Below are 16820 nucleotides of genomic sequence, written 5' to 3' on the forward strand. Positions count from 1 at the left end.
ATACTATCTAATTTTTTCATTGCACACAGGCTATGACAGGTCCTCGTTCATGGAGAGCCCAAAGCTGGACAGAGCTTTCCTGACTCTCACCTAGGCACAGCCAGCTCCATGCCCTTAAGAATTTCTGGTAGTGAGATCCCATTTGCAGTTTGCCAAAGGCATGGTGACCTGGGGGTTTGTAGGGGCTGAAGAACCTCACCCTGGGGGTACACACACCCCTCTGGCCCCTCCAGTGAGTAGATCACAAGCACCAGCCACCACCAGAGTGACAACAGCCCTGCACGTGCTCCCTGCCTGCAGGACAGTGACTCCTTCACCCCTCTGCACTTTAAATACTTACGCTTAGTTTGAGACATCAGCAGAGCCATTATTAGTACATTACTTACTCTAGGCTTTTGAGGGGAAAAAAAAGAGCATTACTTACCCCACATTTTTGTTTTTCACATAGATGGGACTCCCAAGACTTCTGTATTCCTTGGTTTCATCCATGGCCTTGTTACTGTTAGCATTCAGAAACACATAATCACAAAATGATTCTACGCAGGTGCTTTTATTGAAGAACTCTGGGTGTCAGGGGTACAGACCCAAATCTGACTCCAACATGGGTTTGGGATGAACACATTTTTATAACCTTATTGTTATATACCTACCTATTAATTATTAAACTTATATTGTTCTATTCTATACATTGATTTCATCTAAGCATGGATTTTTGTAATTTCCATCAAACCCCCAAAACATCGTTTCTCATGATTCTTGTTACGATTAAACAATAATCATATCCAATTTCCAAACAATCCAATTTCCAAACAATTCCAAACAAAAACATTTAACAATCATATCATTTATCATAGTCATTAAATGATTATACAGAGGCAGTTTTTCATGATCCAGTAAAGCCTAACATTTTCCATGGGCCTACACTAACATTTTCCCAGGGCCAACCAGGCCCAACCTTTTCCAACTGCCCTGAATATCCCATGATTTTAGAAACATTTTATCCTTATACTATCATTACCACCATGCACACATCACCTTCTGCGCTGCATCACTGCCCCAAGGCTGGGCTGCACAGTGAAGGAAGAGGATGAAGCTTTGCAGCATCCAATATCCACCACACTGCCTGCATCAGGCATACTGTCAATTGTTCCACTGATCTCTCTTCTTTTGAAGATTTTGCCAACTCTGACCTCAAATTTCATTTCCTCTTTCTGACAGGGATGATAGAGGAAAATAAAAAGTAAAAATTTCAATATCATCCTTTGCTCAGTTTCTCTATCCTGTTTAATGGATATTCCCACAGCAGGAGCTGTGGAACCAGGGGGCTCTTTCAGGAATTGTAATCTCTAAACTGGTGAGCACAATACATCTCACACAGCTGCAATTGAAACTCTTCAACCCCTAGGACAAAAATTAATATGAAAAGTATATCAGTATGAAGGTACATCTGTATCCACAGGCAACAGTGATTAATATCTGATTTTTTTTGTGTGCAAATACATATACAGAATGAAAGGCACACAGCAGTTTTAAGCTACTTAGCTGAACATGCTCTTCCTGCACCTGTGGGGTTTTAGCATTTCTATGCTTTTAAGAGCTTTGTAACACAGGGATAAGATCAGTTATGATCCACTTTACTGAGTTGGAAAAATGTAATTTAGGTGTTATTATTGCAGGAAAGAGGTGGAAAGCTCATTGCTAATTGTAACTCTTCACATGCTTAAAGATGACAATTACTTTTCCTGATCCCTGGAATGAAAAATGAAAAATTTTAACATAAGTACTCCAAGAAAAAACATTAACCTGTGACTTGAATTAATTGCCCCACAGAGGGATGTTTGTGCTACCAAGCCGTCAAACAGCACTTACATTGCCATCACTAATTACACTGGAAACTCCCTAAACCAAACACTTTGGGAGCACATCACCAACCCCAGGAAAGGAAATCTGTGTTTCTATAAGTGGGCTGGTTGGCTGGTGCAAATGAATAATCTTTATGGTCACAGCTTCTGTCAAAAATGGTATTTGGCACAGACAAAGCAAATGAGGCAATAAGTGCACAGCAGTGGTACCAAGAGAGCAGGGTATATTGGATTATCAGTTGGCAAATTTAGTGCTCAGCCCAAGGGAGGTCCAGGTGTTCCACAGCCTAATGGAGCTCACCAGAGCTGGCCACAGGAGAATGCACCTCTCAGCAGGGCCTGGGGACCATCACCCATCATCATCATCATCCATCATCAACACCATGTCAGGGACTCAGCTGTAACCTTGATAACAGTGAGGGGAAAGAATGAAGCTAATCAAACAGTGGGTAGCACCACAGAGCCCATGAGTTCAGAAGAGATTCAATCACTGCACAGCTATTTATCCTGAGAGAGCCAGGCCTTTGCAGTGACCCCTCCCTGGTGAAATGATTCACGTCCCTCGTGCTTCCTCTCCTGCTTGCTGCTATCACCAGAAGAGGCAGAGAATGATCAAGTGCTTCTTTGATCTCCTGTGTATGTGAAGACAGAAATATCCAAGCTGAAGAACTGAGCCCCATGGGTCTGACAGCAGATTCAATTACAACCCATGGAATTCAGTTCTCAAAGCTGAGAATAAATGACATTCATTTTCAGGCTGTCCCAGTAGCTCATTCTCCTGCTGGCTCTCTCCAGTGCCTGGCCTTCTTCCAGGAGCTGTAAAACAAGAGTGAAAACTTCACTGCAGCCAAATCAGCTGTTCCCAGACTGTAGGGCAGAAGCAGAATAATGGCTCCAGGATATATATTGTGAAAAATGAGCTATTTCATATATTCCTTTGACACAAGAAGTGGCCACACACACAGGCACAATGTGCCCTAACGTGTTGCAGAATTCCTAGTAATAAAACAAATGTACAGCCAAGGAATATAGCACTAAAACATTTTGCACTTTTCTGGAAGCCTTTGGGGATTTCAAAGAGGTGAGTTATAAATTTCCTTCTTTTTTTTTTTTATTTTGTTTTCTTTAAATACAACAACACAAACACAGAGTTAAAATCTTCCAGAGTTACTCAGCAATCTTGTTAACAAAATAACCCAACCAGAAGCTGAAAAGAAGGAAATCTGGCACATGTGCAGCCCTGCAGAGTCATCAGAGTCTGTGTGGCAAAAAGGAAAGTGGGAGCCTTCAGCGTAACAGCTGTGTGGCTGTGTACTGACCCAACTTTGTAAATCATCCCAGGGTGACAATCCCACCCAAAGGTGCTCTGGACCACAGAAAAACACTGTCAAACATGCTGGGGGGTCAAAGTGACATCTCCCACAGGGAAACACCTCATCACCTCTGACAAACCTAAGGGAAGTCACAAATTTCATTAAGCCACATACCCAAAATGGGGAATTTTTGAGGAAAAATAGATGTTAGATGCATATAGGATTATATATAAACAGTGTTGGGTAAGTTATTAAAAAAAAATAAAAAACAGATTTATTCAGAACATTGTAAAGATACTTCTTTTTGTTACAGTGAGATGAGGTCTCAGAAAAAAAATCTCTTTGGTTTCAATGAAAAGAATATTTGATCTGAAATAAAATATTTGGATGTCAATGGGATTTCAGATTAAATCTTTTTAGCTTTAAAAACTAAATTTTAGGAAAATTACTGAACAGAATGGTTCAAACAGACTTATTTTGGTTTAGCATTGATTTAATTAAGTTATAAGTATTTTTTTCATTGCTAACACCCCATGCCACTTTCCCAGTACATCAGGCTCACATGCAGCCCCAGCAGTGCTGGCAGGAAAGGCAGCAGTGTGCCCATGTTTTTACAGCTCTAATTGTCTTCTCAGACTGCTGAACCAGTCAACCAAACAACAGAAATTAAAAATATACTTCTTTAACTGTTTCTCTTGCTGGGAGGGAAACCTCTGAACAAACATATTTGCTCAGTAACTGCCATGTGGTACCCACAGCCCAGCTCAGTCCTACCCATCTGTCACTTGACTCTGTGAGACAGGAAAGAAAAATCAAATTAACAAAAGCAACATCTTGCTAAGGCCCTCAAATAGGACAAAACTTCATCTGCAAATTTAAAATAAGGTACTGTAGCAATAAATTTTGCTTGTCTGATATTTCTAATTTGTCACTGGATTACTGCTTGCTAAGATCACTGCTGAGTTAATTAAGCAAGACCTTCACAAGCAGAGTTGCCCTTCTGTGGCAATCCCTCTTCCAATGCCAAGCAGGAAAAACATCTCATGATCATCAATAAAACATCTTATCTTAAAGCAGAGAAAAGGTCAGGAAGAGGAAAGGGTGGAAGTGTCCATCCCTTAGGACAGTGTGCCCATGCTATGGAAAGTGTGACGGTGGTCACAAGGGTTGAAAGATGAAGAGAGAGGCGAGAATGTTGACCTCATGTTCAAAAGGCTTGATTTATTATTTTATGATATATATATTACATTATAACTATACTAAAAAGAAATAGAAGGAAAGTTCTCAGAAGGCTAGCTCAGCTAAGAATAGAAAAGAATGAATAACAAAGGTCTGTGTCCCAGCAGAGAACGAGACCCAGCTCTGCCGTGAGTGGTCAGTAAATACAAACACCCACAGGAGACAATCACGCATCCACCTGTTGCATTCCCCAGCAGCAGATAACCCTTGTTTACTCTTTGTTGCTGAAACTTCTCAGCTTCAGCAGGAAAAATCCTAACGAAAGGATTCTAATGAAAAGCTGTCTGTGACAGGAAAGTGCATGGCACTTCCATAGAGGCACTAGTGGGGTCACACCCCAGCTGGGTACACACAGCTTTGGCACCCATCATGGCACGAAATGAAAGGGAAAACATGAAATGCCCCTCCATGGGACCCAGTTAAAGAGCTGCAGCAGCTCTGAGCTGCCCAGAGCAGCAGAGCTGAGCTCTGGAGTGCTCCCCAAGCCTGTTGTCCCTGTCCCCTGCCCGGGTGAGGTCCTGCAGAGCTGCCTGTGCCCAGGGAGATGGGAATGCACAGAGACAGCCCCGAGGCAGGGGAACATGCTCTAAGATACAGATGCCTGTGGATACAGATGCTCTAGGATTGCTCCCCTCCCTCCCAGAACCCTGGCATGGATCTGTCCCACAGGTGTCCCCAGGGAGCACAGAACAGCCCAGCTCTCCAGCAGCACACCTGATGGTTCAGTGAAACCCCTAAGGAAAGGTGCAGAAGGGCACATCCTCATAATTCCACAGCCATTTTCCAGGTAAGTTGGCTTTACAGGTTTTTTTTAACTAAGTAGGACAAAACGTGACATTTTCTCTTTCAGTTTGCCTGCAGAGTTTAATATCATTGCAGTGCATTTGTTATCTCTCATCTTCAAAAATAATGCCAGTTTCTGCTTTGACCCTTCATGAACTTCATATGTGACATTCTCTGTCCTTTCACTGTCCTTCCAGGAATAACTCCCTCCCTCTGAGAACCCACTCGTTCCAGGATTAAATCCATGCATTTCCAAACAAGAAGACAGCCCATAAAATTATATTGTTCTGCCTTTGCAAGAGCAGTGAGGGGGTGAGTCTTTCCAATGGGCCATAAATTTACTTCTTGGAAAAACACTATTTTGTTCTATTCCAGCAAGGTCCCTTAGTACCTCACAGCTTGGAGATCTTATTACCCCAGATTTAACAATTCCTACAGGACTGACACTTAATAGACAATCATCCTATAAAGTTTTACTGCTACACCAAAAGGCAAACCTTTTTAGAGTGATTGAATAATGTTAACAGCCTGAAGACTGTTCTTCCATGAGCTTTCTTCTTAATTAAATGTGTTTTAACAGGAAAAGAACATAAAGATCTTAAAGCCATCAAGTCACTGCAATGTGTAAATTCTCTCCATTTTCCTTACCATTCCTTACTTTTATTCTCTGTGCTGTCATTAAAACCTTTATTTTTAGTAAAACATCTGCATTTGTCCAAACATATAACCAAAGAGTGAGATTTTAATGCTTTTTAACCAGTCAATTATCTACTGCAGCTTCACATGAAATCCAGACACTACCCAAATGAGCTCATCATGGGTGGTAATTAATTAACACAGATAGGGAACTTGAAATAAAATATGAATATGGTCCCATTTCATTAAGAACATAAAGCATCTTTTTCACCCTTATTTCATTAAATACATTTTCCCCACAGCTAGCAGAAAAATACATGTCTCACAGCTACACTGACAGCTGGGTAGCTGAAACAAGAGGGTGAAATAGAAGATTAAGTTATTCTGGAATTTTTGTATTTTATTTTTTTAAGAGGAAAACTCACAGCCAGAAAGGAGCACAGTGGCACCAGAGGCAGGCAAACACTCGAGCCCAGCAGAAGCTCTCAGGCTCAGCTGTGCTGGCTGTGACATTTCAGTGCAGACCGTGGGCTGCGCTCTGCAAACCCAGAGTGTCCTGCAGGGGAGTTTGCTCGCTGGGGAGGGAGGTCTGCCTCGAGCATCCCCTGCAGCAGCCCCAGACCAGCCTCACGTGTGAAAACCTCTGCTGGTGTCATGAACCCAGAGCTCAGCCTCTAAAACCCAAACACTTGGTCCTCTCCATTTAAAAATTACCTATTTCTCTGACTTCACCCTTTTCCCACTCAGCCCGGGACAGGCAGCCTCATCTGCTCCCCCAGCAATTCCTGTGTCTGTAGGAGCTGCCTGGGGTGCTGGGCTGGGGGGAGCTCTCACCTGGGCCTCCCTCCCACCAAAAACAAGGGTTACCTCCCTCCCACCAAAAACAAGGGTTACCTCCCTCCCACTAAAAACAAGGGCTACATCACACCAAAAACAAGGGTTACCTCCCACCAAAAAACAAGGGTTACCTCCCACCAAAAACCATCCTACCCTTTCTGCACTGAGCAGGTCTCCTTCCATCATTCCCTTTCTCAGCAGAGCAGCTCTGCCACAGATTAGGGATTAAAGAAAATCTTTACTCTGGTGCTTGAGTACAAGGTAAACACTGCCATATCCTAATTTTTAATATTGTAAATCCCTCTCAGTACAGCTCATACGCAAGTTTACAGGCAGAGTGCTCACACACAGATATTTCTGTGCTCTATGAAGATCAAGTTCGCCCACGAAAAACCCAAGGCCGAGGTTTCAGCTCAGGCTTAAAGAAAAGCCTCACCTAAGCTCTGCCCTTGAGCTCTGCCAGCATCATCAGCTCCCATCAGACACAGACACTGATGCCAGGCACACCCTGCTCCCAGGCTCTCCCCAGATCAGATGAGGAACTGTAGATATTCTTCCCCCTGAACCCTTCAGGATGAAAAATAGCACAAGTCCATAACACCTTTGGCCCTGCAACTACACTTTCATTATTCCCACACCACAGAAAAAAAATTTAATAATCTGGACTGGTTAATTCTTATATGAAAAAAAAAAAAATTCCCACCTCATGATGAATCAGATTAGCCCAAACACTTAATTTGGGTTGTCCAGAAACAAGTGTATTTGTTCCCAAAATGCTTTCTGGAACTTCCAGTTATTTTCTGGCTGCATTTTTAATTTTAAGAGATAGCTACATTTCTATTGTCAATGCCTATTCCACAAGTAACAAACATTCAATTTCTTCTGCTGTAGAATTATCTCACTCTGCTTATCTTTAGGTTCAATTCTCTTGTTTCCATTTTAATCAGATTTTCCAACTCAGTATTTTGTACAACAAACCATTTTCCTTCATGGCAGATAAAAATGATTGCATATTCCTTTTCATTTTTTAAATGAAATGAATGTTATTTTTTTACCTAGAACTTACTGATTTTTTTCTGCATTTTTCACTAAATTGAAGAAAGAATACTTGGCAAAATACACACCCACTAGGCATAAATCACTAAGAGAAAACAACATTTACATTATCAGCCATCTATATACATTACACCTAGTAAAAACACTAGTATCAAAAGTGCATAATGAAAAGTTATTTATTTCCCATTTTTAAAAAGTTCTAGCTGAAAGCAATAATAAAGACTTCTAATACTAGTATTATTTTTAGTAATCACTATACCATTTACTTACAGTATAGAATAGTTTCATTTATAGTCAGCCCCAATAAGTCACAGCCCTGGAGACAATTTCAGAAAGCTTTATGTATTGAAAAATAGAAACTTTTGTGGGCTCCATATTCTGGCTTTTTATATGTGCTTTGAGATGACAGGATGAAACTTCTGTAGAAGAATGTGGCAGTCTGAAGCACACACTGCGCACATTGACACAACTGCAGTAACAGCTGTACTGACAGTGCCCAGATGTAAGGAACTGGAAAGCCAATTTTCAGTGTGCTAACAAGGGCAATGAGAACTGAGATGCTAAAAGCCCTTGCAACTGCTCAACCTCTACATATTCTTTCTAATTTCAGCAGTAAAATTTTACTGTAAACAAACAAGAAGTGTCACACCAGCTGACTGAGGACAAAGGAAAAGTCCTAACTCCTCAAAGAGCTGTCCCAAACCCAGTGACCCTTCTTTCCTTGGTCAGGATATCTGATAACCAGGGCATGCTGGAGGTGACAGATGTGCTGTCTCCAGCAGGTGGGAACTGCTCAGCTGAACTAATTCCTGATAAATGGAGTGGAAAAGCACAAGCTCAAAATGACTGGTCAATCAGTATGTTTCAGAAATAATCTAAACACCCAAAACAGGAAGATATAAAAAACAACAAACAGGAAAGAGTGGATGACCATTTCTTATTCCTTCCCAATTTACATATTTTTAATAACTCAAGAGTACTGGCAATGTTTCTTCTGTTGAAAGTATGCAGATCCTTACAGAATTTATCACTACATAACTACTAGACTATACTACTAATAGAAAAATGGTTACACTCTGAGTAAGCAGGTAAAAAACAAACAGGCAAACATCAATTAATCACATTTTTGTAACCCTCCCATTATTTAAAAAAAAGTAATGTCATCATCACCTAGCAAGGAATTTACTTGGAGAAGCACAGTGCAATAAACAACTGCAAAGCTAGTAATCCATTAGAAGCCAGAGATTTCTTCAAACAGGTTTTTTATATAAACACTTAAAATACAATAAGTTGCTGCATTTATATTGTAACTGTACTGTAGTTACTGAAAATGAAGTGTTCTAAAGAGCAAACCAACCCTTCAATACCTGCGTGGTTGCAATAATACACTGAAATAAAGGAGTTTAACATCAGAATAATGGAAGAGCTCGAGCAGAGTGGAGCTGCCCTCAGCTCAGAGGCACCTGCCAGAGTGAGAGCAGCGAGCTGTGCCCTTGTTAAGGGACCTCAGCCCTGCTCCACTGCCATGGGACGGCTCAGCCCAGGGGCTGTGAGCTCTGCTGCCAGACCCCAAACCAGGCTGTGACCCATTGTGCCTAGAACACGAAAAACCGGGAGCTGGTTTCTGGAAGCTTCCAGGGACTGCCTGCAGGTGCAGCTGGCTCCTTTTGGGGCACGAGAAATGGCCCAGGATTTTTGTTTCGTTTGCATCCATTAGCAAAGGCTGAGGAATGCTCCCCTAGAGCCAACCTGTGGGCACCTGGTGATTTCCTCTGGGATACACTCACCTCCTGTTCAAAATTTTACATCTTGCTCCCTGAACTCATCAGACCTCATTTTAAAGAAAATAATTTAGGTATTATTTAGATTCAACATGATCACATCCAGAATATTTAGGCAAGTATGTTGTCTACAACTAATGATTCGATGAACAACTTAAGATCACCAGGACCTGGATACCCAGTGTATATTAAAGGTTTAAAAACAGCTTTGAATCAATTTTTTCAGGCTTCTCCTTGACGCATCCCCCACGACCATCCCAGGCAGTCACTGATATATTTGAAACCTCTGTCTTGCAAAGGAGTCCCCCCTGGAACCCCGGGCCCTTGTCCTGCTGGCAATCCTCAAACTCCCTCTCCCAAAGAACTCCAGGCCCTGCTCACCCAACAACAGTTTGAAGTCCCGACCCCAAAGCACATTTAGCTCAAGCCCAGGTATTTGAAAAGCTGCAGGTGAGAGAGCAGCTGGATTTGCCCATGAAATTGGGGGATAGATTCAGCAATGATAAAATCTATTTCAATAATGAAAACTGGTGTTCATCCTCTCTTTTGGGAAAAGATGGATAATGTGTTCATTTTGACTGATAAAAAGACATGTTAAAAAGACCAGAATATTTTATCAAATTAATTCACATTTCCATCACCATTCCCCACAGAAAAACATTAATTCCAACATTCTCCTAGATGAAGATGAAATGCAACCAAAGCTATGGCAATTAGTATTTTTAATCCACTAGCCAAAAGGAAGAAATCATCAGAAAAAAGTTATTTGGTTAAATCTGGAATAATTTTTAAATTATTTTCTAAAAATAAAATACACACATTTGAGATACATTACATAATATATTTTGGCCTAAAACAAAAAATTTTTCTTCTTTTGCCATTATTATTTATGCATGTGAGAAATTTTAAAAATGCAAATAGGGTTTTTTTTAGGAAAAAAAATGAAAGTTTAATTCTCAAAATTCTAAAATAAATTTACTTTTTGATTATTTACCCAAGACTATTTTCTGCCCTCAGGTGAGCTTTGTAAATAATTTCAGCTCAGTCAAAACTGCATTTTTCAGTAAGCAAAGTAATCAGAAAAATGAAAGAGCAACTGCCTGTGTCTAATCACTCTAGTGAAGGGAGGGGAGCTGCCTTATCCTGCAAACTCCAGAAACCCTTCCCTGCACCCGCCCAACAGGGAATTTGTTGGAAATTCCACCACAGAAGAGCAGAGATTTTTCCATCCCTTTCTTCCATGCTGCAAAGCAAATTTGGATGCTTTAGATAAGCCAGAGGCACATACAAAAATAAAAATTAACCATTTAAAAAAAGTAAAGAATTGATGTGAAAGAAAACCCAGGACAGTTAGTCAAACTCTTCTGTTACAACCAAACATTTTAGTTTCTAAATCAGTAGCATTTGATGAAAAGAAAAAAATACATATATCAATTTACTCACATCCTCTCCCGGTTTAAAGAGTTGTTATTAAGTGGTTTAAGATAGAAAGTTAAAAGAAAAAAATTAATACATATAAATCATAATTCCAGAAAAATATTAATGCACATAATGATACCACAACCCCTTATTTCTGAATGCCACTGCATTTGCAAAAACGTCACAACAGCATTAGAAGGACAAGAGAAAAAATTCCTACGTGGTGAAGAGAAGCACTAGAAAATATGCAGATTCCCTGACACAACAGTATTTAAAAGTCATTCAAAATTCCTCATTGCTTTAGCATAAATATAACTCAAAATTACTTCAAAGACATGATATTCATTATGTTGCATTTACAGAATGTAAACCCATCAAAGCCGACAGAACTGTCCTCGTCCAAAACTGGAGGAATTGAGGAAGAAGTTGACATTTTGATTCAATCTTTAATGTGCAAATTACCTTTCACATATACAAAGTGTACTGGCACTCAGGCAGAAGACAAACATGTAATAAATCAGCTTACATTTTTTTTCGGCTCTTACAGTGGAATTCCCAAAATTCATTTTATTTTATCTCTTTCCCACTCTTCAGCTTTTTCTCTTCCATTTTTCTTCCTCCTCTTCAATCAGCACGTTTGCATTTCTCGTTTTCTATTTTACACTTTGTTGTCTCCAATGGAAAGGCAGACAGACGGACAGAGAGCAGGGACAGAGGCACAGCCAGCCCAAGGCAACCTCCTCGGACTCCCATGCTCTGCAGGATCTGATTCTCTCTCAAAAACATTTTAACTTTATAAAGGGAAGGGAATCAAAACTGATTTGCATATGGGTTCATTCCATCTCTGCAGCTCACATGTTCGCAGCTCTGGAAAGTCCCTCTCTGATTCCCGGGCTGATAAGGAGCCAGGAAGGTAACGCAGCCCAGCAGAGGTGAGACCTGCTTTGCTGACCTTGCACGAGGGGCACACTGAAGCACTCCATCCACCGTGCTCACAGGGCTCAGCTGGGACATCTGGGTGCTGTTTATCCTTTGGGTTTCAAGGCTCAGAGCATGCAGCAGAGTTGAGGACTGGAGTCAGAGAAACCCCCGCTCCTGAGCAGGAGGAAGCTCTGGTCAGGCGCTCGATACTTCGGCTTCCTGTCTGTACACTACGCGGTCTCATCTGGGGAAATCCTGAAAACATTATCAGATGCCTGATAAGCTCTTTAGCTTTCAAGTACATAGTGATTCAGTTTCGGTCAAAGCCTCATTTGAATACAGTTTTAAAGTCTAAATAAAAAGTGAGACCCTAAAGGAGAAGACATTAGACTTGCAGCCTAACATCTGTGCATCCAAAACAATGTGGCTGATGTTTGATACCAGCATAAACAAATCTGTATTTCCATATCTGCACCAAGATGGTCAGAGCATGTGTTCAGGTTATTAAAAAGGAGTGGAATGAGTTGTCTGGCTAATTAACACTTTTATTTATCCACAAACATAGCAGAAGCAGCAGTACATATTCCTTGCTCCATTCCAACGTTGTTTACCATTGACATGAGGCAGATTGTTTCTGAGAGAAAAAAGTTGCTTAAAACTCCAATGCCCGCCCCTCCCATGGGCTTCTCTGGAAAAGCTGGCCAGTGACAAGACTTGTTTTGTTCCATATAGACTCCTATTTGCCTAGTATCAAACAGATTTTTTCCAAACCTTGTTAACAGACTCAGAACAGGTTGACAGCATTTAACCCTGTGGATTTAGCCCTGGAAGAGTAAACATCCAGCACCTCCAACACTTTCCAGTTCAGATGGGTATTTTGTGAGGACTCCCCCACAGGAAACCACACCCTCTCCACTAGTTGTCTTCATCCCATCCAGGCCAGGGGACCTTTCTAGGATACAATCCAGGAGGTTCTCCTTCACACACAACTTCTGGAGACAAAGAAATGGACTCCATCTATGAGCCTGGAAGCAGCTAGGAGAATTTTCCCATGTACTGCATGTCTGCAAGCAGAGAGAGCTCAGCAGCGCAGAAAACCTGTATCAAACTCTCTCCCTGACAGAAAACCTGTATCAAACACTCTCCCTGACAGAAAACCTGTACCAAACACTCTCCATGACAGAAAACCTGCACCAAACACTCTCCATGACACTCTGATGTTCTCTGCTGCACTTGCCCCAAGGGTTACCACAAAGGCATGCACATGTATTTACCAGCTACCTTGGAGAAGAGGAAAACTTGAAATATATTTATTGTTAATAACCACATTCCTCTGAGTGAGTACAGAAGTTCAGGCTGTCCATACTCAAGGTAGAAATATCTTTTGTTTCACCCCAAGATCTGGTTTACAGATCTTCAACCAGGCTAATACACAGGTTACAATCCACTAGAGCAGAGGTTTCAGACACAAAACCACTCAACATTTTAAAATCCGCATCAAAATATAGAGAGATCCCAAAAGAATGTAAAACTGGGATTTTGCTTTTCAGCAGCATGAGAGATCTGATGGGCTAAAAAATACCATTTTCTGAACTCTCAGATGCTGCCCAGGGTCACAATTGTGCACAGAGAAGCCAATATCATCCTTATCAATAAGGATGTTTAAATTGATTTGAATGAGGAAGAGAGGAACAGTGAAATCTCAGGCTGGGATTCATCTGTGTTTGCAGTGCTCACTCATACAACTTTGAAAATGCCTCCTCACTCTAGTCTTGGATTTAAAAACTTCTTTGTAAAAGACACTGAAGTAAATGAATACATTCCCTGCTGAGCAGGATGTCCTTGCAGGTTCTTTACATAAAGATAATTCAGGTTTCCTGTGTCCCAAAAGGAGGGTGTCATTGTGTGCATGTGTCACAGCTGGATAACCTCAAGCACAGAGCAGCTGAACAGAACCCAAGTCCCTTGGTGAGAGCAGCACTTTCCTCAGCCCTTGGCACATCCTCCAAGCAAAAGCAGGAAAGTGAACAGTAAAGCCAAAACATTTACAGAGGCCTTTAGAGGGCAAGGATGACAGGACAGGTTCTTCACTTCACCTGTGAAGCAAATGCAGGGGCCAACAGGGGGCAAGGAAAAGAAAGTCAGTACAGAGTGGAAGGGACTGGCAGTATGTTGTGCACTGCTCCTGACAGCTGACATCAGTCAGGACCATTTATTATCATCTCAGCATCTCATCTGGAAAGTTTTGAAATTAATTTCTTGTTTGACAAGAAGTCTAGATCTCAGCCTAATTGAGTGGCTGGAATCTCTTGAGGCAATATTGTGTTAAACCAAACAAGGTAACACTACAGCCCTGAGTGCAGCACTCTCAGAAACACATGCATGGTGATGCAGTGCATTTTAAGGACACTAAATTACAGCCCAGGTGCCAGAGCACCTGATAATTCCAGCTTCTCTGCTCTCTTTACTGCTGCTCACTGTGTTCCTTATCAAGAGAAGAAGCTGCCTTCCTTCTTTCACTGAGGGACAAGGTCCTCCCAGAAGGGAGGATCTCTCCCAGGGTAGTTAAAATCTTTACAGAAGAATAAAACATGCAGGCATCAGAGATAAATCATGTCCTGTATATAAAATATCTTCCACAAAAATACAGCCTTCAGAAAGCAGAGTAGACATACAGTCATTTCATGCATGATTTCATAAATCTTTCATCCCTGCTTAGAGTATTTCTTTGTGACTGGCAGTGAAGTATGAGTTATGAATTCCAACAGGAGCTGGAGCTTAGTCCCATTGAAAAATATGGCAAAATCCTCATTACTTTTGAAGAAACTGGAATTTCTCCTTCAATACTCTTAAAAGCAACTTTCACTTTGTTTCTCCTGAGAGGTTAGTGCTGTGTGTCTTTTGCTATACAGAGCCTTTTACACATACATATATTATTCTTTACTTTTGTGCATCTACTTGTCTGGTTTCTTTAAGCTGAATTGACTTACAAATTTTATGACCTCTCCCTCTGATTTCTGTCTCATTGCTTTAACACCCAATACATTGAAGAGAGCTTGAGCTGACAGAGAAACTGAGGAAATACTTTATAAATCATGCACCTTTCATGGAGCACTTGGCACATTTACAAAGGCTGTGGTCATATCACAAGCCAGGTAGGATTTGATTAGCCATTTCACCACCCACTGTGACAGGCACATAAATTAGGACACCGTGCTCCTACCTCTTATGCAAGCATTGAAGAGCTGTCAGGCATGCCTGGGTAGCAGAGAGGAGAGGGAATGGCAGAAATGGCTCTTCTGGGTGCTCCTGATCCCCTGTGCAGCCTCCAGAAGCCAGAGCTCACAAAAGAGGGAGGAACATGCCAAGACAGGAGAGCTGCAGCACCCTCCATGAGATGTTTTTCTAAACTGGGAAATGTTCCCAGTAGGAAATGCCTGCAGAGATTCATACAGAGGCATTAACCTTCCCCCTAGAGCCTGTTTGTGTACACGAGTGCATGTACATGCACATATTTCTTATCCTAAGAGAAGATTTTTGCTCCACAGTGGCAACAGAGGGCTGGGTGTTGCCAGAACAGCCCACAGCCCCTGCAGCTTTGCTCTGTGTCCCCCATGACAGCCAGATTGCTTGTCCCCATGCCTTAAAACCTGCCAGAGTTGTTCTACTCAGGTTTGTCATTCCCTTAATTATTTTCCTGTGACTGGCTTTACATCTGTGAAAACAAGAGTCTGAGAGCAAGTGCAACACAGCCAGACCTCACAGAAACCACAGCGCACCCAGAGATCTGCTCCCACACCTGCACCCTGGCCCCTGTCTCCTCTCATGCCTCCCTCCCTGGGACAAGTCCTGGGGTCTCCTGCACCCTGCCCTTGAGACAAACAGTGCCCCCTGAGATGAATGCAGCATTTCAACAGGTAAAGTATTCCCCTGCCAGCCAGCTCAAGGGAAAAGAAAATGATGCAAAGCAGCACCAGGCAGCCCAGCACAACTTCTCTCACAAGGTTCAGAAACAGCTTCACTTTGCAGCCAGAAGTCAGAAAACAGGAAGGTTTCAAGTGAGCTACTAAGGCAGGAAGTGAGTCAGCCCTGAGCAGGAGGGACAGCAAACAGCAACCCCTGCCACCACAGCCAGCCCAACCCCTTCAGCACAGCCAGGCAGGCACAGCCAGGGAGGCACGCACCAGAACCAGGAGGAGCAGCCTGAGGGCAGAACACATCAGCAGGAAAGGAACAGAGAGGAAAAGAGACTCCTGTTCTCCAGCCACAGCCCAAAGGAGGTGAAATAAACAAGGGCCAGGAGACTTCTTCTCCTGTTTAATGCCTTTATTAAAAGTGATCAGCTCAGGATTGGGTAGCTCGGCGGGGCTGCAGTCTCCCGTCGTCTCTCCCAGGGCGACTCAGAGGAGGAGGAATGTGCAGCTCTGTCCACCAGGGGCAGAGCTGGGGATCAGATCCTCTTGGGAGCCTTTAGGGCTTGATCCCATAAGATGGTGCCTCGGTCTGGGTCTCCAGACGCCCCCAGTCCTGGCTCGGGGGATCTCGAGGACAGGGTGAGGAACGATGAAGGTTTCTCGCATCTCTGCAGGCTCAGCACTTGGTTCCTCACGTCTAGACATCACTCCAGTCTCTCAACTCTTAGGTGGCTCGTTGTTTTTGGGGTTTCTCCATGAGTTTGGAGATGGGGGTCCCACAAAGCATTCTGGTCTTGCGAGTCACTTTGCATAACCCCCCCCCACCTTCTCAGGTATCTTCTCTATTCTGAGAAAGGTAAAACTTAGCTTCGGGCAAGGTCCCCACCCAGGAGAAGGGCCATTACCTCGCCCCAGCCAGGGCTTTTACTAATACAAAAACAACCATTAACGACAACGACCCGTGATTACAATAACAAAACACACAGAACTTGGGCAGGGCCAGTGGTCTGGCTGCCTTTTTGAAACTTTTTCTCATAAAAAATATTAACCGAGTTTTTG

At 42.3% G+C, this 16820-nt stretch overlaps 1 long non-coding RNA gene across 1 annotated transcript; it reads right to left on the reverse strand.

Moving 5' to 3' along the window:
* Window positions 1-534: 534 nt before the first annotated feature.
* Window positions 535-12096, reverse strand: LOC132080726 (uncharacterized). Its single transcript, XR_009419599.1, has 2 exons — window positions 11453-12096; window positions 535-2678 (listed from the first exon to the last, which is right to left on the reverse strand). It is a non-coding gene; the product is annotated as an uncharacterized LOC132080726 (long non-coding RNA).
* Between the last annotated feature and the right edge of the window lie 4724 nt (window positions 12097-16820).

Source organism: Ammospiza nelsoni, chromosome 16, assembly GCF_027579445.1.
Source record: "Ammospiza nelsoni isolate bAmmNel1 chromosome 16, bAmmNel1.pri, whole genome shotgun sequence".
Lineage (NCBI taxonomy): Eukaryota > Metazoa > Chordata > Aves > Passeriformes > Passerellidae > Ammospiza > Ammospiza nelsoni.